Below are 25,789 nucleotides of genomic sequence, written 5' to 3' on the forward strand. Positions count from 1 at the left end.
TTAAGGTTAGGGTTAGGGTTAAGGTTAAGGTTAAGGTTAGGGTTAGGGTTAGGGTTGGGGTTAGGGTTGGGGTTGGGGTTAGGGTCGGGGTTAGGGTTAGGGTTAGCCATGAGGCTATAACGGGCTATAAGGGAAATGCCGCGGTCTCTGAAACTGCGCGGCCATTTGACTGCGCCGCGGCTCTCCAGTCACTGCCTTTAATTATTGATGTTTTTGTCAAGAGTTTCAAGTCCTTTCAAAGCTACAGAATACAGCTCACAGTTTTAAATGTCTGCCTTTTTTGTCCTGGTCACTATTGAAGTAGGTTAAATCTATAAATTGAACCTTTATTTAACAGCCAGGAGAGTTCAGAGTATTTATGATTTGTTCTGAAAATGCTTTTACTTCCATCAGCCCAACAAACAAAACCAATAAGTGAAAAAGCAACCGAAGAAGCGTCGCCCGTTGTATATTTACATTTTTTACCATTTCGAGATATTCAAGTCTTTTTCCCGCAAAGTAGGCTCATGTTTAGAGCACTTCACTTATGATAAACAGACATTTCCGTTAGCTGCCACTGCAGATGATGGCCTTTTACCAAACGGAGCAACAGCAACACTCGTGTGAGAACAGAGTAGCACACAAACACATGGCATCCATTTGATTACGCGGAATTATTAATGTGCAGGAGTCCAGACCGCGGAGGAGCTGCAAGTATTCAGCACTCCCAATAAAATAAAGCTTGTTTTCCTTTTCATATGGTGATAATAGCATGTTACTCCATGGGCCAAAGTGCTGATAAACTCAAGCATTAAAGTGCATTGCCAACTGCTTATAACCGAGGGTGTTCAATTTACTCAGACAGGAGAGAAGTCGAGGCCCCTGGTGGTTCTCCCGGTAACGTTAGACTGTAAAATTACACGCTACGCTCGATGGCTTCAGCACCTCATGATTTAATTATGATTAACACAGTGACAAAAACAGTGCTGGTGGGTAACGTGAACGCCAATGAAGAGAGGAATGCACCGGCGAGCCAAATACGACGGTCCAAATAAGCCTCGCCTCCCTTAAAGTTTAAATGAAAGAAATGTGACCTGGAGTGTGGTGAGTGTGGACACTACTTATTTTTTGAAAACGTAACAAAAACAACTGCAACAAGGACAAATCATCCAAAGTCTGTCACACACGATTATGCCAGTGTTTGGTGAATGTAGAGTTCAAATTAAGGTTCAAAGGAGATTTTCTTGATTTAATATATGTCAATTGTTATTTGAGCTCAGTCCTCAACATTTGGTCCATTCTGTCATAGTTGCTGTTGTTTTTCCCCTGTTGGCGAAAGTACATTCTGATCAAATCATGCAAATTCAAACTTTATTAATACCACCAGAAGCAAATATTTTGAGCAGTTGACAATCACATAGGGAACAACCAAACAGACAACAAAAACACATCAGAATCAGAAATGTTTTATTGCAATACTGACCTAACCTAATACTGATGTGCAATTCTGTCATATGTGCAATTTCTGTTGGAATTCATGTGCAATTCATGTGCAATTACTGTGAAATTCATGTGCAATCTATGTGCTGTCGTGACACATATTCATGTGCAATTACTGTCGGGATCACATGCAATGGTATTTATGTATTTATTTATTTATTTGTCTATGGGAGTTTTTATTTATTTATAGGAGATCTTCTACTGAAAGTGTTTTTCAGACTTCCTATAAGTGATCTGATCTGTTCTTCTGGATCTACCTCTGGATCTTCCTGCGTTGCACCAATGAAATTTCCCCATGTGGGACAATAAAGGAATATCTTATCTTATCTTATCTTATAATTCATAAACTAGCTTCTTCCTTCAGGTGTAACATAAAACAATGGACAACAATAATATTAAAGAATAAAGGTGATGGTAAAATAAGGACAGGCAAATAAATATGTGTAAGAAAAATAGTCTGTAAGTACAAAATATATAGAGCAAGTATCAGCACGTAACACATAATGGATTGATTCTGAACAGCTTTGAGGTTAGTAAATTGCACCCAATGAAAAGACAGTGCATTTTAAGGTATCCATCTATTCAGGAGTTTTCTGTCCCAGATACATATATTTTTAAAGTCAAGTGGGATGTTAATGTTAAAATGAATTTGCAGATTCAAAGGTAACATCGACGTTTTTCCATCTGGATAAAGTTTTATTGTTCGATGAGTTTTCAAACTACCTCGGAAACTTTTTTCTACGACAGATCTCTCCTGGATGAAGGAATGAAGTGAGAATGAGTGAAGGAATTGCAGTGCTGTATTATTCTGAGATAATAATAGATAATAATGGAGTACCTGGCAGCCATAGTTTCTCCTGCAACAAGTATTTATCTGTGAATAATTTGTACAAAGAATTGTCTGGTGTAATACATATAGTACAGTAATATATTTTTCAAACTGATTTATTTCCAAACTTTTTTGTGCTTCAGCATTGAAATAAATACGCACGTTCCTACTCTTCATCTGTTATAACAAAATGTCCTTATTTTTATTTTATTTTTTAATCAATCTTTCAGAATAAAAAAGCAATGATAATTTAGTACCAAAACTTTATACACAGGTTTACTTTTCTGGAGCACAGATTGAACTCAAATTGCTTTTAATTCCCACAATCATTTTTTATGATGTGAACAATCAAGATTACAGATTATCCGAACAATCTTCCACATCTCCAATTGGAAAATGATTGCCATATGTCTGAGGCTGATGGGGGGGAAACTCGAGCGCATGAAGCAAACCCACCCAAGCAGACACAGCTTTGAGGGGACAACACCGAGATCCAAAAGGTTTTGTTTATATACTGGGGAAATCAGTGGAGGCTTGACCCAAACACACACGGATAATCAGGCACGATCATGCTATCAAATCATTTCAAACATTGTAGGTATTTCCAAGCGTTTTTGAAATACGTCGATGTTTTCATGTGTTTACCAAAGAAACATTTTGTCCTTGTTTAATTTGTGCTTTATTTATATCAGTCAGATTTGGCATTGTACTACAAAACAGATGATGATGCGTTTGCTTATAGATTATATTTGGAAATCTATTGTCGATCATTTCATTGTCTCCAGTTTCGCTTGAGAATGTTTTGTCCCTCGACATCGACCAACTTTAAGAAGCCCTTTACAAACTCGTCCCCGTGCTCTTTCCCATTCAACTGCCAATACTCAATTTAGACCAAAATATATGCCGTTGTTTATAGATACTTGTATTTGTACACTGGATAAATAGTCTCTCTCCGTTTTCACATGGGAGATAATATCGCCAGTATACGAGACATCTGTTGCTGGTCACAGGGCTGACATGATCCTACAATAAACACGCCTTGTCCAGCTCGGTCCTCCCCTCGTCCCAAAAGGTCCAGCTGGGACAGAGGCTTGGATCTCCCCCCCATCCTGCCCCCTTCACACTCACTCTAAACCCCACTGAGCAACTGCAGCAGCCGGGGAGCAGGTGTTTTTCTTCTCCCAGTGCAGCTCTCAACTCTCCCAGGGCAAATTAGCACCATCCATTTTAGCCACGTCTTTGCTTTTTTTTTTATAAAGATTACATGAAGACATTAAGGGCGTTACATTTGAAACAGCATAAGTAGATTTATAAAGGGATTAGAGCATGGGAAGATCAGGGTGGGTCCTTGGCATTCATCATTGTAAAGTGAAATATATGCACAAGTTATGAAAATTGGTCTTAGGCTTGTTGTAAGTCATGTGTGATTCCAAAATCTCTGGATAAATATTTAAAACGCGACAACCTAAACGTTCATAATTCACTGTATATTGACAGTGCATGCAAACAGCAGACTCAGTGATGACAGAAATATGCATAATATTGATTCATTCATTATTCAAAGCTGGTCCAGATGGGTTAGCCGACCGTGTGATCTGATTGGTTGGTTTGGCGTGAGAAAAACTTAGCCTCGGTCTGATTTGGTGACAAGTGCATTAAATGTATGATGGATAATGCATAGAAAGACATTCATTTTTCATGCAGTGTGTAGTGTCAATGAGCTAACAGAGAAATGTGTTTAGTATCGGGTGGCTCGGTCGCTCAGCGATTAGCGCTCTCGCCTCACAGCAAAGAGGTCCTGGTCCAACTCCCGAGCATTAAAAACACTTATCTGGGACTTGGACTCACCTTAAAATGAAAGTCAAATTCTCAGTGGGACTTGGTTAAATAAGGAATACATAAATCAGATTAAATACAATTAGCCTAAAGGCATTGCTTTAACAGACAGACCATTTGCATATCTTGATTTAAGATAATGTAATAATAACAACGTGTTGATGAGTTTCTTCTGAAGCCACAGCTGCCCTGAGTCGCCTGATGGAAACTGGGCTGATGGTGACCACCACCAATCACTCACGTCAACACCACGTTACAACGTGACAAGGTTGGTGACAAAGGACAAGGGCGGTTTGAACTAGAGCCACCGAAGCTCCACTGTGTCCACATGTCCATCTGTCTCAGAGGTGGAGAATATGATATGCTTCTTGTAGAACCCAGAGGAATTGAAAGCCAGACCCTTGCACATACATTTTTGGACTCATATAGAACAGGACTAAACCTTCTACAACACGACTAACCTGGGCTCAGACCAGTACAAGAGTGAACCCATCAATGCACATGTCACATTCAAGGCTTCATGTTCTGGGACTCAAACTCGAGACCTTCCACCTTTTCCATTCAACGGTCTGCCATGTCTTTACCCACACGCCACAATATGACAAATTAAAGCTAAAATATTTTAAAATCTCCCTGTAAAACCACACAACCTTCAAGCCATCGCACAAGGTAAACTTTACTCAGCGTTACTCAGCACGAAGAGTCACAGCTCAAGCCCAGACATGTGACTTCAATCCTCAAATCTCTCTATTTACATACTTCCACTAGTTTCTTGTGCCCATTTGTCTCAGCAGTTGATACATTGCTTATCACTTCCATCACAGCCCACTTAGAGGCTTTATTTTGGGTTTAAAAGATAAGTTCTCTCTTTAGTCTGCAGCATAAATCACTTGATGAATGAACCTATATATTCTACATTAAAGCACAGCGATTATCTTTCCATAACCTTTACACTGACACTCACATTGTTATTATTGTTGTTTAAAGCTGTGATGGTAGATGTTCTTAACTCCTGCAACGCCAATAACACAAGCCAGAACGTATTGAAGCTTTGTGACCTATACGAACCTGAAATATGTCACATGATCGGGTGGGAAAATTAAATTAGAGCAGGAATTCGGTCAAAGAAACTCTGCGCCTCTACCCTGGCCCTAGAATCAACAAGAAAAGCTGTATGTAACTGTTCTGGCGGAGAGTTACTGGAACGTTCCGCGGTACGGCATTATAACGTGAGCAGGCGAGCCCGCTGACAGCAAGAACACATGTTTTCCCGAGCTATTTTGCGGCAATGAAAACACCTGTAATTGAATGAAGGCAAGATGAATAGGTTTCATGCCCCACTGTGGGACTTTTCGGGCAAAGCAATAGCATCTCCATGGCGACAAGCGAGTAACAGACGCCCTGAGACTTACTTACTTACATAGTGCACTTTTAAAATACAGTGAACGTGAGTAACAACAACAACCAGAAAAATCTTTGCATTTTTGAATAATTTCTTGGAATTTCTCCATTTTCGTCATTCTTCGCTGCACGTTTCGCTGTTTCGCCAAAGGTTTTTTTAGGTTGCGGCGATTTGACTCATATCTTGCCATTGCCGTTGAGCGCCCAGTAATTGTAAAAGATCAGAGGGAACGCCTTAGGGCATGAAATTGTAAACGAAAAAAAGATGAACTGCTAAACAAAATAGGCTTTTCAGTGACTTGCGCTGTTGGAATGACAGGGGGGGAAATCGAGTTTGAGTTGCAGTGGATGCGACGGCGTCTCTGGTGCAAGGCGTTTGAAGGTGGAAGTCAACAGATTTCCATTGACGGCGGACGTGCGACGTGTGCATGCCAGGCGCGGATGTGGTGTCAGCGTGGCGCGGGGGGGGGGTTTCGGGCGGGGACTCTGTCGGGGAGTGGTGGGGCTTGAGAGAAAGGCAGGATTAAAAACGCCGAAATGAGTCAAAAGTGTCAAAAGAGCAGACAAGAGCGAGTGTTGATACTTTAAGTCGTTTCGCGCCGCCGTTGCCAGTCACCAGTCAGACCAAGAATGCACCGTTTGATCGTTGAGTCCGTGTGGGAGAGGCGAGGGAAAATCCAACATCAAAGTGCAACGCCCTGGAGTCCCCCAGAACGGATTAGGAATAAAGAACAGGGAAGATCGTGTACGTCGTATGTGCTGAGGGCGATCTGCTGTTTTAGTCGTGTGCAAGTTCTGTCAAACGATTCGAAATGATGACCTTTGAAACCTCTTGTGCCATGTTCTCCCTTTGTCTTTCTTCTTCTACTGATGCTGCAGTTTAAAGGTGGATTATGTATCGTTGTCTTCGTGCAGATGTCATTGTCTTGCCGGAAATGTTTCACAGTATGGCATTTAACGTATCGATCTCTATGACGGCAACCAAGTGACCTGAGTAGGACAAATTACAGTTCACGATGAAAAATCCAGTTTTTCTAGGTATTAAAAAACAAAACAAGACCAGTTTAATAAGATAAGATAAGATATTCCTTTATTGTCCACACATGGTGAAATTTCATTGTTGCAACGCAGGTAGATACAGAGGAAAAGGACAGATCACTTATAGGAAGTTTAAACAACTCTTAATAGAAAAACTCTTATAAACAAAACTCTTATAAACAAAAACTCCAATAGACAGAATAAAGATAAAATAAAATAAATTAATGTCATACTGTGTAACATTTCCTTGAGAATGTGTTCTAAATTGACGTACCTGGAACATTTCTAAATAAATACATTTCTAGAAAAGCAATAACCTCTCCACAGAGACAAGTAAATGGCAGACCCGCCACCAAAGTGACATAGTGCATCTTTAAACCTCAAAAAGTGTTCACTGAATCTAATCCTCCAGCCAAGTTAACCTGACCAGAAGATGAAGATTCTGGCTCTGAATGGGATGGAGAAATCAGGTTGAGTTACGATCGGTTGTATTATTGCTTTTGATTATTGCCTTTGTGTGGGAATAATGCTGAGAACGTATCGAACTCACTAAAAGGCATTTACTACACCAGGGGTTCCCAACCACCGGGACGAGGTCCAAAAACCGAGTTAATTAATTTTTCTTTCTTTTTATAGTCTAACAAAATGTCCTTGCGTTTTTTTTTTTTTTTTTAATATAGAGCCAATTAACCCAGTAAACTTAACAAATTGGTAATCAAACTAGTTATTTGACAATTAACCTCATTCTGCCCCGCCCACTTATCCCTCTTTTTGTAACCGCCTCTGCCGTCGTAATGGCCCTTTCAGCCCAGCGGAAAGTCCTTTGGTTTAAACGGAGAATGAGCCTCTAAATATGCTTTAAAGTAGATTGATGTGTGTAAAATATCCAACGTTCAAGCGACCAACAAGTCAACAATGCACCGACTCCCAGGAATAAGGTGAATAGGGCCATGAAAACAAAAAAATCACAGGTTTTGTGCCAGTTTGTATTGGAAAAAATATTGGAAACGACTGATTTATACACTGTAGTTTTCTACCTTTAGATGAGTCTTGCCTGAGGACACAACAACACTTGACACAAACGGAGACCAGCAACCTTCGCTAGGCAGGCGAACGCCCGACTAAGCAACAAGAAGGAGCCTTTAAAAATGAGCCATGTGCTTATTGTGAAGTGATATGTGCCGATTTCAACATAGAATACATAGAATACATTTAATTCACTCATTCTACCAGTGTTGAACTTGCAGCCTCATGCCAGCGCCATTAGAACAAGGACAAAGAACAATAATGTGCGGTCACGGCCGTTGTGTCGCAGTAATGTGAGTTGGTTGATCTTTGAAGTGCTTCCAAAGATGCAGTAATTAAATAAACCCAGAAGAGTTTTATTGACGTATTGTTGTTGCTGCAGTATTTTCATGCAGAGTTGGTGGAACAACGGGCTCAAATCAAAGCTCATTAAAAAAAAAAAACACACAAAAAAAAAACAGTCGGATAAACATTGTGAGTCGTCATGACAACTGCCCAAATAATCAATATGCAAAGTGTGTCATAATTTAGACGTGATTCTGAGGGCGCACGCCTTGTTTGTTTTGATTGGTCACGATGTTTGGTTTCTCCCACTTGACTGCGTTTGTGGATTAGGCACCAGGGTTTGACTTGTGAGGGCCAGATGAGGTTAAGAAGAGAGTATCGCATGACTCAATGCACTTATATAGGATGGGTTTATAAACAGGAAACAGCCATGCCTCAAAATGCAATAAAATGGATCCAATCTGGTCCAAATGTGTTCGTTCTTGCTCTTGAACTGCACTTAACGTGTATTGTTGTACTGTGTGGCCAACTGTGTATTGTATCTGACAGGATTTATTATTATTGTGGATAAGATTTTAAACACTTTTTTTCCCAGAATGATTGCGCTGAACAACACCCTCTAGTGGTTAAGGTTGAACACGGCAATAAGCAGGGTTACTAAAGGGCATTAGGCCAGTCTGTCCTGCCACTGTCTCATGTTACATGTTTGTAATTAGTTACCGTATTTTCCGGACTATGGGTTGCACCTTTTTTCATAGTTTTGGCCGGGGAGCAAATTATACTTACATTTATACTTATATACTTGCTTCCTCAATCCCCTCTGGGCATTGTGTCCAAACTGGGCATTTCAACCCCCTTTGGGCATTGCATCCAAACTATACATTTCAACCCCCGCCGGGCATTGCATTCAACCTATGCATTTCATACCACCTGGCTATTTCATCCAACCTCTGCATTTCAATCTTTAACCCTCCTGGAAATTTCATCCCCCCTGGGCATTTCATCCTTCATCCTCCCTGGAAATTTCATCCCCCCTGGGCATTGCATCCAACCTATGCAATTCAACCCCCTTTGGGCATTGCATCCAACCGATGCATTTCAACCCTCTCCGGGCATTTCATCCCCCCTGGAAAATTCATCCTTTATCCCTCCTGGAAATTTCATCCTTCAAGCCCCCTGGGCATTTCATCCTTCATCCCCCCTGGGCATAACATCCAACCATTTCAACCCCCCTGGGTATTGCATTCAACCTGGGCATTTCTTCCTCCCTGGGCATTTCATCCTTAATACCCACCTGGGCATTTCATCCCCCTTGGGCATTTCATCCCCCCTGAGCATTTTGTCCTCCCTGGGTATTTCATACTTTATCCCCCCTGGGAATTTCAAGCCCCTCTGGGCATTGCATCCAACCTATACATTTCAACCCCCCTGGGCATTCCATCCAACCTATGCATTTCCTTCCCCCTTGGCATTTCATCCAACCTATGCATTTCGTCCCCCCTGGGCATTTCGCCCCGCCTGGGCATTTCGTCCACCCTGGGCATTTCGCCCACCCTGGGCATTTCGTCCACCCTGGGCATTTCGTCCACCCTGGGCATTTCGTCCAGCCTGGGCATTTCGTCCACCCTGGGCATTTCGTCCAACCTGGGCATTTCGTCCACCCTGGGCATTAAGTTCTTCCTCTGCATTTCGTCCAACCTATGAATTTCAACCCCCTCCGGGCATTGCATCTCTCTCTGGGCATTTCATCTCTCTCTGGGCATTTCATCTCTCTCTGGGCATTTCATCTCTCTCTGGGCATTTCATACCCCTTGGCTATTTAATCCAACCTATGCATTTCAACCCCCTACGGGCATTGCATCCAACCCGGGCATTTCAATCCCCTCTGGGAATTGCATCCCCCCTGGAAAATGCATCCTTCATTCCCCCTGGGCGTTTCATTCCCCCTGGGCATTTCATCCCCCCTGGGCATTTCATCCCCCCTGGGCATTTCATCCCCCCTGGGCATTGCATCCAACCATTTCAACCCCCTCTGGGCATTGCATCCAACCTATACATTTCAACCCCCCAGGGCATTCCATCCAACCTATGCATTTCAACCCCCTCAGGGCATTGCATCCAACCTGGGCATTTCATCCCCCTGAGCATTTTGTCCCCCCTGAGTATTTCATACTTCATCCCCCTTGGGCATTTAAACCCCCCTGGGCATTGCATCCAACCTATGCATTTCATTCCCCCTTGGCATTTCATCCAACCTATGCATTTCAAGCCCTTCTGGGCATTGCATCCAACCTGGGCATTTCAACCTTCTCTGGAAATTGCGTCCAACCATTGCAACCCCCCTGGGCATTGCATCCAACCTATGTATTTCAATCTTTAACCCTCCTGGAAATTTCATCCTTCATCCCCCCTGGGCATTGCATCCAACCATTTCAAGCCCCTCTGGGCATTGCATCCAACCTATACATTTCAACCTCCCTGGGCATTCCATCCAACCTATGCATTTCCTTCCCCCTTGGCATTTCATCCAACCTATGCATTTCGTCCCCCCTGGGCATTTCGTCCACCCTGGTCATTTTGTCCTCCCTTGGCATTTCGTCCACCCTGGGCATTTCGTCCACCCTGGGCATTTCGTCCACCCTGGGCATTTCGTCCAACCTTGGCATTTTGTCCAACCTATGCATTTAAACCCCCTCCGGACATTGCATCCAACCTGGGCATTTCAACTCTCTCTGGGCATTTCAACTCTCTCTGAGCATTTCATACCCCCTAGCTATTTAATCCAACCTATGCATTTCAACCCCCTATGGGCATTGCATCCAACCCGCGCATTTCAATCCCCTCTGGGAACTGCATCCCCCCTGGAAAATTCATCCTTTATTCCCCCTGGGCATTGCATCCAACCTATGCATTTCAACTCCCTCCGACCATTGCATCCAACCTAGGCATTTCAACACTTCTGGGCATTTCATCTCTCTCTGGGCATTTCATCCTCCCTGAGCATTTCATACCCCCTGGCTATTTCATCCAACCTCTGCATTTCAATCTTTAACCCTCCTGGAAATTTCATCCTTCATCCCCCCTGGGCATTTCATCCTTCATCCTCCCTGGAAACTTCATCCCCCCTGGGTATTGCATCCAACCTATGCAATTCAACCCCCTTTGGGCATTGCATCCAACCGATGCGTTTCAACCCTCTCCGGGCATTTCATCCCCCCTGGAAAATTCATCCTTTATCCCTCCTGGAAATTTCATCCTTCAAGCCCCCTGGGCATTTCATCCTTCATCCCCCCTGGGCATAACATCCAACCATTTCAACCCCCCTGGGTATTGCATCCAACCTGGGCATTTCTTCCTCCCTGGGCATTTCATCCTTAATACCCACCTGGGCATTTCATCCCCCTTGGGCATTTCATCCCCCCTGAGCATTTTGTCCTCCCTGGGTATTTCATACTTTATCCCCCCTGGGAATTTCAAGCCCCTCTGGGCATTGCATCCAACCTATACATTTCAACCCCCCTGGGCATTCCATCCAACCTATGCATTTCCTTCCCCCTTGGCATTTCATCCAACCTATGCATTTCAAGCCCTTCTGGGCATTGCATCCAACCTGGGCATTTCAACCTTCTCTGGAAATTGCGTCCAACCATTGCAACCCCCCTGGGCATTGCATCCAACCTATGTATTTCAATCTTTAACCCTCCTGGAAATTTCATCCTTCATCCCCCCTGGGCATTGCATCCAACCATTTCAAGCCCCTCTGGGCATTGCATCCAACCTATACATTTCAACCTCCCTGGGCATTCCATCCAACCTATGCATTTCCTTCCCCCTTGGCATTTCATCCAACCTATGCATTTCGTCCCCCCTGAGCATTTCGTCCCCCCTGGGCATTTCGTCCACCCTGGTCATTTTGTCCTCCCTTGGCATTTCGTCCACCCTGGGCATTTCGTCCACCCTGGGCATTTCGTCCAACCTTGGCATTTTGTCCAACCTATGCATTTAAACCCCCTCCGGACATTGCATCCAACCTGGGCATTTCAACTCTCTCTGGGCATTTCAACTCTCTCTGAGCATTTCATACCCCCTAGCTATTTAATCCAACCTATGCATTTCAACCCCCTATGGGCATTGCATCCAACCCGCGCATTTCAATCCCCTCTGGGAACTGCATCCCCCCTGGAAAATTCATCCTTTATTCCCCCTGGGCATTGCATCCAACCTATGCATTTCAACTCCCTCCGACCATTGCATCCAACCTAGGCATTTCAACACTTCTGGGCATTTCATCTCTCTCTGGGCATTTCATCCTCCCTGAGCATTTCATACCCCCTGGCTATTTCATCCAACCTCTGCATTTCAATCTTTAACCCTCCTGGAAATTTCATCCTTCATCCCCCCTGGGCATTTCATCCTTCATCCTCCCTGGAAACTTCATCCCCCCTGGGTATTGCATCCAACCTGTCCGTCTGTGAGAGTCGGATCTCTCCTTCACTGGAACTCCTCCAGGTTTCTACGCTTTTTTCCCAAAGAGGTTTTTTTGTAGTTTTTCCTGGCCGAGAAGGAGAGTCTAAGGACAGAGGACCCTGGGACATCGTCCCTCGCCACCACAGACATTGTTGATTCATTTCTCCCTGTGGCCCTCAGAGGCAACTGTTGTTGTGATTTTGGGCCTTACAAAAATAAATTGATTTGATTTGATTTGAACCTATGCAATTCAACCCCCTTTGGGCATTGCATCCAACCGATGCATTTCAACCCTCTCCGGGCATTGCATCCCCCCTGGAAAATTCATCCTTTATCCCTTCTGGAAATTTCATCCTTCAAGCCCTCTGGGCATATCATCCTTCATCCCCCCTGGGCATTTCATCCTTCATCCTCCCTGGAAACTTCATCCCCCCTGGGCATTGCATCCAACCTATGCAATTCAACCCTCTCTGGGCATTGCATCCAACCTATGCATTTCAACCCCCTCTGGGCATTGCATCCAACCTGGGCATTGCATCCAACCTGGGCATTTCATCCCCCTGAGCATTTCGTCCCCCCTGGGTATTTTGTCCCCCCTGAGTATTTCATACTTCATCCCCCTTGGGCATTTCAACCCCCTCTGGGCATTGCATCCAACCTGGGCATTTCAACCTTCTCTGGAAATTGCGTCCAACCATTGTCACCCCCGTGGGCATTGCATCCAACCTATGCATTTCAACCCCCTCCAGGCATTTCAACCCCCTCCAGGCATTTCACCCCCCTCCAGGCATTTCATCCAACCTATGCATTTCAATCTTTAACCTTCCTGGAAATTTCATCCTTCATCCCCCCTGGGCATTTACATCCAACCATTTCAAGCCCCTCTGGGCATTGCATCCAACCTATACATTTCAACCCCCCTGGGCATTCCATCCAACCTATGCATTTCCTTCCCCCTTGGCATTTCATCCAACCTATGCATTTCGTCCCCCCTGGGCATTTCGTCCCGCCTGGGCATTTCGTCCACCCTGGGCATTTCGCCCACCCTGGGCATTTCGTCCACCCTGGGCATTTCGTCCACCCTGGGCATTTCGTCCAGCCTGGGCATTTCGTCCACCCTGGGCATTTCGTCCAACCTGGGCATTTCGTCCACCCTGGGCATTAAGTTCTTCCTCTGCATTTCGTCCAACCTATGAATTTCAACCCCCTCCGGGCATTGCATCTCTCTCTGGGCATTTCATCTCTCTCTGGGCATTTCATCTCTCTCTGGGTATTTCATACCCCCTGGCTATTTAATCCAACCTATGCATTTCAACCCCCTACGGGCATTGCATCCAACCCGGGCATTTCAATCCCCTCTGGGAATTGCATCCCCCCTGGAAAATGCATCCTTCATTCCCCCTGGGCGTTTCATTCCCCCTGGGCATTTCATCCCCCCTGGGCATTTCATCCCCCCTGGGCATTTCATCCCCCCTGGGCATTGCATCCAACCATTTCAACCCCCTCTGGGCATTGCATCCAACCTATACATTTCAACCCCCCAGGGCATTCCATCCAACCTATGCATTTCAACCCCCTCTGGGCATTGCATCCAACCTATACATTTCAACTCTCTCTGGGCATTTCATCCTTCCTGAGCATTTCATACCCCCTGGCTATTTAATCCAACCTATGCATTTCAACCCCCTCCAGGCAATGCATCCAACCTATGCATTTCAACCCCCTCCGGGCATTGCATTCAACCTATGCATTTCATACCACCTGGCTATTTCATCCAACCTATGCATTTCGTCCACCCTGGGCATTTCGTCCACCCTGGGCATTTAGTACCCCGTTACTATTTCGTCCACCCTGGGCATTTCGTCCCCCCTGGGCATTTAGTTCTTCCTCTGCATTTCGTCCAACCTATGCATTTCAACCCCCTCCGGGCATTGCATCCAACCTATGCAATTCAACCCCCTTTGGGCATTGCATCCAACCGATGCATTTCAACCCCCTCCGGGCATTTCATCCCTCCTGGAAATTTCATCCTTCAAGCCCCCTGGGCATTGCATCCAACCATTTCAACCCCCTCTGGGCATTGCATCCAACCTATACATTTTAACCCCCCTGTGCATCCCATCCAACCTATGCATTTCGTCCACCCTGGGCATTTCGTCCCCCCTGGGCATTTAGTTCTTCCTCTGCATTTCGTCCAACCTATGCATTTCAACCCCCTCCGGGCATTGCATCCAACCTGGGCATTTCAACTCTCTCTGGGCATTTCATCCTCCCTGAGCATTTCATACCCCCTGGCTATTTAATCCAACCTATGCATTTCAACCCCCTCCGGGCATTGCATTCAACCTATGCATTTCATACCACCTGGCTATTTCATCCAACCTATGCATTTCAATCTTTAACCCTCCTGGAAATTTCATCCTTCCTCCCCCCTGGAAATTTCATCCTTCCCCCCCTGGAAATTTCATCTCCCCTGGGCATTGCATCCAACCATTTCAATCCCCTCTGGGCATTGCATCCAACCGATACATTTCAACCCCCTCCGGGCATTTCATCCCCCCTGGAAAATTCATCCTTCATTCCTCCTGGAAATTTCATCCTTCATCCCCCCTGGGCATTGCATCCAACCATTTCAACCCCCTCTGGGCATTGCATCCAACCCATACATTTTAACCCCCCTGGGCATTCCATCCAACCTATGCATTTCAACCCCCTCTGGGCATTGCATCCAACCTATACATTTTAACCCCCCTGGGCATTCCATCCAACCTATGCATTTCCTTCCCCCTTGGCATTTCATTCCCCTTTGGCATTTCATCCAACCTATGCAATTTAACCCCCTACGGGCATTGCATCCAACCTGGCATTTAAACCCTTTCTGGGCATTGCATATGTATATACGCCGGAGAGACTTATATGTGATATTATTTGTTATTTCACACTTGTAACTGCATTTCATACTCCAGTGCAACTTATATATGTTTTTTTCTTCTCTATTATGCATTTTTTGGCTGGTGTGACTTATAGTCCGGTGCGACTTATACCTATGCATTTCGTCCATATTTTCCGGACTATAGGTGCGACCTATAATCCGGAAAATAAGGTAAATATATAGGTATATATTTTGATTTTGCTTATGAAAATCAAATCATATGAATTAGCTTAAAGCCCCACAGCGAAACGTTTTAGCCAAACAGACTAAACAAAAACCATCCATATTTTTGTTCTCTTTTTGACAGTATAGTCCTATTCAAGACCTATTACTTGAGACCTAGAATAGTCCTATTTTAGACCTGGTGGTACTTGGAAAGCTAGATATTTTTCTTATTTGCTACTTGCCTACTAGCTACTTTGAGAATCACTGGTCCAGCAAAAAATCGGATTTGTTGAAATGAAAAAGTGTTTTGGCAAAAGGAAAAAAATGCTTGTAATTGAATACTATGAATTCTACAAATACCGTAAATTAAAGATGGAAAACTTCACGGTGAAACATTCCAAGCAAAGAAATAACAGCTCACATAATGCGATAAGCAGATCCTCGTTTATTACCTCTCAATAGAAACTTAGGTAAGACCAGTATGCAAACAGCATAGACACAATAACGGCAAAAACACGAGAACCAGAGGAGAGATTGTCTGATTAAACGTGTCTGGTTTGAAGTGAGGTTATTTACGGGCTCTGATAAATCCTCCAGTGCTGTGCTTGTGCAGTTCCGTTCATTCTTACAACCCACAAGACCTCTACGGCGATACATCTCTTATCTGACGACGGCGCGAAGAACTTGCGGAAACACAGCTCAAAGGTTGTACAAACAAAAATAGTGGTGCGCGAGACAAGCTCGGGCAAAACAACATCGGCCGTGAACAGCAATTCCAGAGAAACAACGATGAAACTTGTTTTATTGTTATCAAAAGTGGATTCAAAGAGCAGATTGAAACTGCAATAAAAGGGTTTATGAGGAATACCGTTGTAAAATTATATCATGCCAAAATAAGTGTAGGATGTATGCAAATTGTCCGCTACAAAGCATGATCTAAAGTGTATTTTCTTTCTGTGTGCATCTTCAAAAATCTGAAAAAAAGGTGTTGCTATGCTCCTCGTAGACTTAGAATTTACAATGGACGACATTAAGTTCTTCTGTCTCTTTTAAATTGATTTAAAAGAGACACACGGACAACTTTTTCTCGCCTTTTTTCTTGGCAATTCCCCGTGGCGTTCAAAACCACGGCCGGTTTTGTAAATGTGCAGTACCAAACCGAGCAGTAACATGTGCGGATTGCGGCGTATAATTAACGGTGTGTAACCTGCTACATCATTTTACACCGATATCACAGAGAATATATCAAACGTGCCATGTGCGGATGTGTTCTCTTTGACGGCGTTCACTACCGCGCCTCCAGCTTTGACCGTGTCCTTAGAAGGGCAAAGAAAATACTCTCAAACCTGGTGCAAAATAAATACAATTCATTATCGTTTAATACAGATAATTGAGAATATTGATACAGAAAACATGATATGAAGGCATTCTTTCCCTATAAACCTGCATCTTGTTTGGTGTGTTGTACAATTCATACACTACCATTGAGATCCATAGAAACACAGCACAGAAAAGGTACATTATAGATATAAAATGTAGGTATAAATGCAACAAGTCACTAAATCAGACATTATTTAAAAACTATAGCCGTTTGGACTGTCTTTTCCTGATAATGGACACGTATCAATGCATAATTACACTAAAATAACCCTTTTTTTCCTGATTTTTTGTCAAAACTGTGAATAAACCTTGACTAGCCTCAATAAATCATGAAGAAATATTTCATTGACACATAGTTTATTGACAGATTGCTTTTCAGATTCAAGGTTTGATCAGCTATTTCTTTATTCATGCTTCATTAAATCAATTCAAAATGCATTGAAAAGTGATACCAAATTAGTATTTCACTTCATAATAACTAATAACAAGCTTTACTTTTAAAACTGACCTTTCCGGGAATCGTCTAAAAGATCTGAGCATCTCTTCATCCAAGCGTTATACATCTTTTTTTGTTACTCATCTGTTTTATTCGTGCAGCATCTCTCCCTCGGCACAGACCTCTTCCTCCGTGGTTTTGACCATTCCTGGCTCCCTCCGACCGCCAGCGCCTCCTTGTAAGGCTCTAAGTGACACAAATAGAGAGTGATGGAGAGAATGATGGAGGATTACATAAAGTGAGTGCATTTTCCCGATGGGTTTATGTGGCACCTGCTGCAGAAGAATTACGCTCGCATGAAAAACGGTGCATACGAAAACACGGCTCCCTTTTCCACTCACGGCATTCCAGACATTTCACGTTTGGAATATTTTTGGTCCAATACTTTCATCCACTCCGTCACAGCCATGTTTAAAGCAAGACCAAAGCACGGGAACAAGTGCAGTCCAACTACAGTGCAACTACAGTCCAAGTACAGTCCAACTACAGTCCAAGTACAGTCCAACTACAGTGCAACTACAGTCCAAGTACAGTCCAAGTACAGTCCAACTACAGTCCAAGTACAGTGCAACTACAGTCCAAGTACAGTCTAACTACAGTCTAACTACAGTCCAAGTACAGTCCAACTACAGTCCAACTACAGTCCAAGTACAGTCCAACTACAGTCCAACTACAGTCCAACTACAGTGCAACTACAGTCCAAGTACAGTCCAACTACAGTCTAACTACAGTCTAACTACAGTCCAACTACAGTCCAACTACAGTGCAACTACAGTCCAAGTACAGTCCAACTACAGTCTAACTACAGTCTAACTACAGTCCAAGTACAGTCCAACTACAGTCCAAGTACAGTCCAACTACAGTCCAACTACAGTCCAAGTACAGTCCAAGTACAGTCCAACTACAGTCCAACTACAGTCCAACTACAGTCCAACTACAGTCCAAGTACAGTCCAACTACAGTCTAACTACAGTCCAAGTACAGTCCAACTACAGTCCAAGTACAGTCCAACTACAGTCCAACTACAGTCCAACTACAGTCCAAGTACAGTCCAAGTACAGTCCAACTACAGTCCAAGTACAGTCTAACTACAGTCCAAGTACAGTCCAAGTACAGTCCAACTACAGTCCAAGTACAGTCCAAGTACAGTCCAACTACAGTCCAACTACAGTGCAACTACAGTCCAAGTACAGTCCAACTACAGTGCAACTACAGTCCAAGTACAGTCCAACTACAGTCCAAGTACAGTCCAACTACAGTCCAAGTACAGTCCAAGTACAGTCCAAGTACAGTCCAACTACAGTCCAATTACAGTCCAACTACAGTCCAAGTACAGTCCAACTACAGTCCAAGTACAGTCCAACTACAGTCCAGTACAGTCCAAGTACAGTCCAACAACAGTCCAAGTACAGTCCAACTACAGTGCATATTGAGATTTGAACCGTGCAGAAGAACGCTGCCAAACGTAGATGCCGTTACTTTATCGTTGCTTGTACGGCGGTTCGACTTTCATCTGATATATTTGAGATATTTATCTTACTCTGAGCTGTGTAAAAACTCTGCCCTTTGGGAGGAGTTTCCTGATACTGGCCTGTCTTGTTAATCCGTTTGTTTTTACACTAAGTTTCACCCAAAACGAATGTTCTTTGTTACCCTGTCAGCTCTGTAATGGGCCATAACAAGCTGCAGCTCCTGATTAACATATGACTGGCCTGGGCTCTTAGTTCAGATCAGAAAAGGTTAATTCCAATGAACAGAATTCACAAACATAGGAACTTGCTTTGAGATTCGGCGCAACATAAAACAATGAACAATGATAAAACAACATATATACGCCAAAAAGGGCATGAATAACAATTACTATAGGATAAAAATAAAAATAGGCTTACTATGTACACAACATTTACAGTTACATTTACAGTTTTAGGGCAGAAAGTCAGAAAGTCAGAAAGTGAGTCGATTCAATGAGTTGAAGTGGCAGGTAACCATGGCATCAATACACTGTTACAAGCCTCCGCTAAATTGAACCTTAAAGCGCTATTTCTGTTTAAAAATTGATTCCTTTTTTTTTTCTTTTTACAAAAATGGCCTCCTTAACTCCTCTTTTAAACCATATTTTCTCCTGCTTACAAGCTTCACCTCACTGTCTTCAAAATTAGAGCTGCACGACGCTCTGTGGTCCTGAACTCCAGTGTCTTCTGCGCTGATAAAGCCTCTTGTGCAGTGGCTGTTTTGTCTCTCATGTTCCGCTCTTTATTCACTGCATTAGACAGAATAAACTACATTGCTCTGTTTTTGAGTGAGAATCTTGTCCTTACGGTGAAGTTTTTGTTTTAAAGTGTTGCCTGCTTCAAAATAAACCAGATCACTTAGTTTCTTTACCAAGTGTTCGTCGAAACTGGTAAAGTAGCATTTAAATATTCAGCACCTTCAATCTGGAATCAATTGGAACCAATGGGTCAGTTTAAATCAACGCTGAAAGGACTAGAAATGGTTTACAATTGTTTTAGGAAACGGGTTATTGTGATTGTCAGTACTTGTGTTGCTGTCTTGCCCAGGATTTCCTTTGAAAAACAGATTAGAAGTTTATTTGCCATTTGCAGTTAAAAACCACATGTGCAAAAAAAGCCCAACAAGACATTAAAAACAACCACACGGACAAACAATGGGCACAAGCTACAAAACATAAACAAGCTAAAAAATGTAAAGTTAATTGATTAGTAATCTAAAAGGAACTTAGACAAATAAAATCAGCCAGAAGTTGAAATGGAGAAGAAATAACAGGAAGTATGGCACCAGTTGTGATATTATTAGTAGTAATAAAATGATTGTGCTGTTGTTACGTCTCCCATCATGCACTTTTCCTATGGCAGAGTTTGCCAACCTTAACTTTCTCAACACATCATTTCTATTGCAAATACTTCTTCACAAAGCCACAGATCCACGGCCCCGGAGCGCAGGAGAGCAGAGAGAGAGTGTGGCAGCTGTAAATCGTCCCGCTCACAGAGGCAAGCGCTTCGTGATGCTCCGCTGATGATCAAGAGGCCGATCCTGGTCTCGATTTACAGTGTTTTAGGCCTTTCTCATCCTGACGTCACACGCACAGGTCCAAGACGACCACTGCAAAACACAGTGCAACGGTGAAGTCATGCAGTTACTTTTACGACTACTACGACTACAACTACTACCATTTTGAAGCATTAGAGAACCAGGACAAATAAGAGGGTACTTTTTCATATTTATGTTACCATATTTTACGGACTATAAGCTGTACCGGAGTATAAGTCGCACCAGTACAAAAATGTATATTAGAGAAGAAAAAAAAACATATATAAGTCGCAATGGAGTATTAGTCTCTATTTTTTGGGGAAATGTATTTGATGAAATCAAAGACCAAGAACAGACATTTCATCTGTAAATGCAGTTTAAAATAATAACAGATGAGAGAACATGGTGAATAGGTGTCCGTATGCTAACGCTAACACCTTCAGCTACATGAGGCACAGACAGAACTGTGGTAAGTGTCTGGTATGTTAACGTAACATATGAACAGTTATTCAGATAACTATAGCATAAAGAACATGCTAACAAGTTTACCAAAGCATCAGTTTTACCCCAAATCACTAAATCCATTGAATTCTTCTTCCTCTGTGTCACTTCTAAACAACTCCACAAACTCCAGAGGAAGAGGAAGTGCAGATTCTTCTTCTGCGTCGCTTAGAGCCTAAAGCGCCCTCTTGTGGTTCTCAGTGTGAAAATAATCAATATGTGAAATGCAGTTGCCAGTGTGAAAATAACAAACAAAATTATATAATAATGTGTCAATAATATCACGTATCATTCACTGAAAAAAGTGACGTATAGTCCGGAATGTACGGTAGATATATTTGGAGTATAAGAATGTATATAAAAATGAATGTGCATGCTTGAAACCAATACTTAAATTCTGGTTATATTTTTCCCATTTCAAAATAAACCAAAGCCATTTTTCTTGACCATCTTGAACACAAAGAGTATGTGCTTCTGTGTGATGTAATGTCATTAATAGAATAGTTTTTCTGTGACTGTGGCTCAGGCCAAACACAACACAATGTGGCTGGCCTGTAGAGACAAGCGCTCCGAGACTTTTCCAAAACAATACAACTTAAGCCCGAGACGCACTGAAACCGATACGGATGTCTGGTATTAGTCTGATATAAAAACGCTTAATGATTCAGCTATTGTTCACGACATTCAATAGTTTGGCCCAATCCATCATAAGGAAATACAATAAAGTAATGATACAGCGGTTGTAACTTGTTCTAGTGTAAACCTTCGTAAGTCTTCTCATTTTCTTTGTGAACTCATCGTGTGTTGAAAATATTACCTTTACCGTATTTTCCGGAATATAAGTTGCACCTTTTTTCATACTTATATTTATACTTAGCGACTTATACGTGATATTATTTGTTAATATTCACACACTTTCATACTCCAGTGCGACTTATATATGTTTTTTCTTCTCTATTATGCATTTTTTGGCTGGTGCGACTTATACTCTGGTGCGACTTATAGTCCAGAAAATACGGTATATTAAAGAATTTATTGTTTGGTTGGCATGGGAAACAGTTCATTCAAATATTCTTCACTGGCCTCTGCGGACACAAGACCCAAGACCTAAATCTAAAAACTCTGCAGTATTCCCGTGTTTTTCTGTACTGGAGCATCTCTAATTCCAACTGTAAAATGATAATAATAGCACATTTCACAAGACGAGACGAGATTTTTACACGTATAAATAACATGGTTCATATTCTCTACTTTGGACAAACACGTTCTCAGAATGTGCAGCTCACATGGCGTTTACCCTTTTCTCGTTCAAACCAAAGTAAAGACGGAAAAAAAGAATCTCACAACCTCTTTCTACACAAGTACAAATGTGGTACGAGACAATATATCAAATCATGTTCTTCTAATTGACACAGCCTCACAAACACTGGAGCTTGGGAAGTTGCCATTTGCTTTTACTGTGGTGTTTTCTTTACGTATCCTTCAAAATCCATACAATAGACAGTGATTATGTTGTTACCGTTGCCCAGAAAGCTAATCCTGAGCACACAGGGAGAGGCCGGAAACTCTAATGTTACTATGCTACATACGCAAAATACTGCAATCAAAAACGACGTAATCCTATACTTCCAATGAATCAGTGCGTGATTCAGCGCTACTTCCTAAAAACGAGGTGTGGTAATATATCAAACTTTAGTCGAATGCTCAAAGGGAGGTCCAAGAGCCACAGTGTGTTGGACAAAGTGTATGGCTCACCAGTAACATGTGTCACTTTTCTGGCGTCTCCATGGCGATGTGATTGCTTAGCTGTTAGCATTAGCCCACAGCCCTGGTACTGGAGGGGAGACCAGATAAACCCAGTAAATATCAGCGATCGGCTTCATCAGTCATTTTGATGTGATCGAGTTTGAGCAATGGGCAACGAGATAGCCCAAGTTACAGGTCAGATCTGTGGAGAGGCGACCCCGCTCACAGTGAGAATACACGTTTTCAAAGGTATGCTAGGTATTTTGAGCGGTAACATGCCTATAGTTGAACACATGATTGTTAAAGTGGCATGTACCGGATTTGTGTCCACGTAGTTGAGCAAAATGTTATTGTCCGAGAACCAGGACGTGTGCTGTTAGCATGCTAATTATTGTTAGCATTACCGTGATAGGAAAACTCATCACGCTGAATAATTAGGATGCTAGGAATGTGTTAAGCTAGCACATTGTTCCAAATGAACTGTTCTGTTTTTCATGTTTCTAAGTCAGTAAAAGTCAGATACAGCACCTTTAAGTTTAATGCCCTACAGTGGGACATTGTAGGCGAGGCAAAACCAAAGTTACATAACGCACCTTTAAATATAGATCAACACATTTCCTCACAATTTTCTCATTGTAAATAAATTGTCATTCTTTTATTAAATGCTTTATATTTTTGTGTAACCAATAATGATCTGGTCAAATAAAAGTGAAAATGTAATAATAAAAGCTAGTGCAGTAACAGAAAGTAGTGATTTTAATAGTACTTTTAACAAACATTTGTCCCTCTTTGTATTTTTTTTTTGTAACTTATGCGTGTTGAAAATATCAAAGTTGCCTAATATTGCAGCTAACTCATCTTGTTATTTTATTTTATCATCACATTTTCTTTAGCTTCAAACTTCAGACTTTAACATCAAAGAAATTACGGCTTTTATTGTTTGTTAAGTCATTAAATATACTGGCAAAATGGACCGAGGCCCCATGTTCGGCGCTGTAACTCTTAAACGCAGCAGACGGTTTGACAAACGCTCCTCTCACATGATAATCCTGAAGAACCCAGACAGGAGGTGATGGACTCGTGTAAAGGACGTTTTAGATCAACACAGATATATTAGAAACACATTGCGAGTGTTTAATCAGAGGAATGCAGTCACGTCCAGGTCTTTTGGCCCAAACTCAAGAATCCAATAAGAACGTTGACCTTGTTTTGCTTCAGCATTAATCTCTTAATATCTGACAGTACAAAGGTTAACACGTTCATGTCACAGCGTTATGGAAATATGTGTTGTGGGTCAAGTTCAAGGCCATTTGTTGCAGCGAGAGAAATCTAATATTGTAATCTCAATATGGTGGAAAATTAATTTATGGCAATGACACAACACGCCACAATAATTACACTTTTTACATGTGTCAGAACCTAAAATCAAGGACTAATTACAAGCTTGGGCGCCCTCTAGTGGGGAGATGTTCACCCCTGTCAACACTTCGACAGTTCAAAATCTCTCAATATTTGTCTTAAACATGAGAAAACTTGTCTGTAACTTGTTCTACTGACTTAACAATAACACATATAGTCCCAGGGCGAATTACCTTCCATCTATTAGTAAATGTTGGTATATTGGAGCCAAAAAGAGCCCATCACAGAGAAGTTATTGATTTAGTCATGGGACATCAACGGGAGGTGACATCTTTATGGCATGATTTATTAATATGACTTTAATGAAGCAGGGTGCGGCAGAAGTCTGATGATTCATTTACAAAAAAGAAACGATAACATCTTTTAGTGTACTGCCGTGTTCTGTTATGCAAATGTGAGATTGCGTTTAACAGAATTTCGGAGTTAAAGGTGCTGTAACTTTTCTAATAGTGTCTGCCACTTGCTGTACCCATGAGAAATGTTATTGCTTTGCCTTAAATGTTTCCATCTCCAACAACGGGAGACCTCAACAAGCCGACTTACAGGTCAGATCTGTGGAGAGGTGACGCCGCTCTCAATGGAGACAAGCAGGTGACAGACTCTCCACAGGATAAGTCACATTGTTCATCTTTACATCCAATTGAACAAAACTGTGATTTGTTAAGCATTGCAATACTATCTCCCACCACAAGGAGCCAGATTATTCCCCCCCCACCATATTTACCTACAATGTTTACAGGAGCAACGTAATACAGAATATACTTGTTTGTTTAAGGTACTCCATGCTCAAGTAGTAGTATTATTGGCCACCAAACTCTACTTTTAACATGTTTTTGTAATCTGTAGGAGCAAATACCTTTTAAGAGATTTTAACCCAATGCAGTTTAAACATAAAGTCGGTATGAATAGTCAGAGAGAAGTACTTTGTTTCTCTAGTAAAAATTCACAGTTCATCTCCAATGCCCATAACTCACAGTGATAAGCATCGATCTGTGAGCTGTGGCAAAATGCATGTAACTGTCTGCAGTGCACCAGAGCGAGAAAACATATTGCACCAAGTGGAGGGCAATAAATCTTAACTTCTGACTAACTTTGCAAAAAAAAAAACCTTTAAACAAAGATTTATATCTAGAAGCACATGTCTTAAGTGAAGAAAGAGATATGAAGTGCAGAGGTTTTTTTTAGTTCGATTGGGAGAAAGATGGCTGCATGAATCAAATATGTATGACCTTGCGGCTGAAGCGAATCATAAATAAGCATGATTTGGGGCAGATACCTCGACAGAACTGTTACCGAGGGGATACCACGCACAGATTTGGACAGCTAAACGCTTGTCTAAGAAGCAGGAACTTGTTTTTGTTGATGATTTATGTTTTAAGGCCGACAGAGGAGTCGTATCTGATACCGTCATTTGGAGGTGTACCACAAGGGACGCTCTTGGCCCTCTATAGTTCACAAAACGTATTAGGTTAACTATGTGATGTCTCTGGTGGAACGTTCGCCACCTGCTTTTCTCAATGGAGACGTTATTGCTTTGGCTGAATGTTCCACACAGTATGTCATTTGACCTTTCGATGACAAGAGGTAAACGGGTCTAAAACCAAACAAAAGCCAAAAACTATCTTCATAACATCTATTTGTTTGTTGTGCCATGTTGTGTGTGTTGTGTTACCTGCCCTGTCTGTTATTTGCTCTGTAGCTATAATCTGGCATATTCAATACAGATGTTCATTCATGTGCG

At 42.3% G+C, this 25,789-nt stretch overlaps 1 protein-coding gene across 1 annotated transcript in view; it reads left to right on the plus strand.

Annotated features, from left to right (window-relative positions):
• Window positions 1-25,789, plus strand: part of ccl25a (chemokine (C-C motif) ligand 25a) — a 248,417-nt gene that overhangs the window by 197,268 nt on the left and 25,360 nt on the right. The gene's annotated exons all lie outside the window — the stretch shown is intronic.

This window comes from Eucyclogobius newberryi, unplaced genomic scaffold, assembly GCF_026437365.1.
Source record: "Eucyclogobius newberryi isolate DKJ021-1_F unplaced genomic scaffold, fEucNew1.0.hap1 SCAF_12, whole genome shotgun sequence".
In the NCBI taxonomy this organism is placed as follows: Eukaryota; Metazoa; Chordata; class Actinopteri; order Gobiiformes; family Gobiidae; genus Eucyclogobius; species Eucyclogobius newberryi.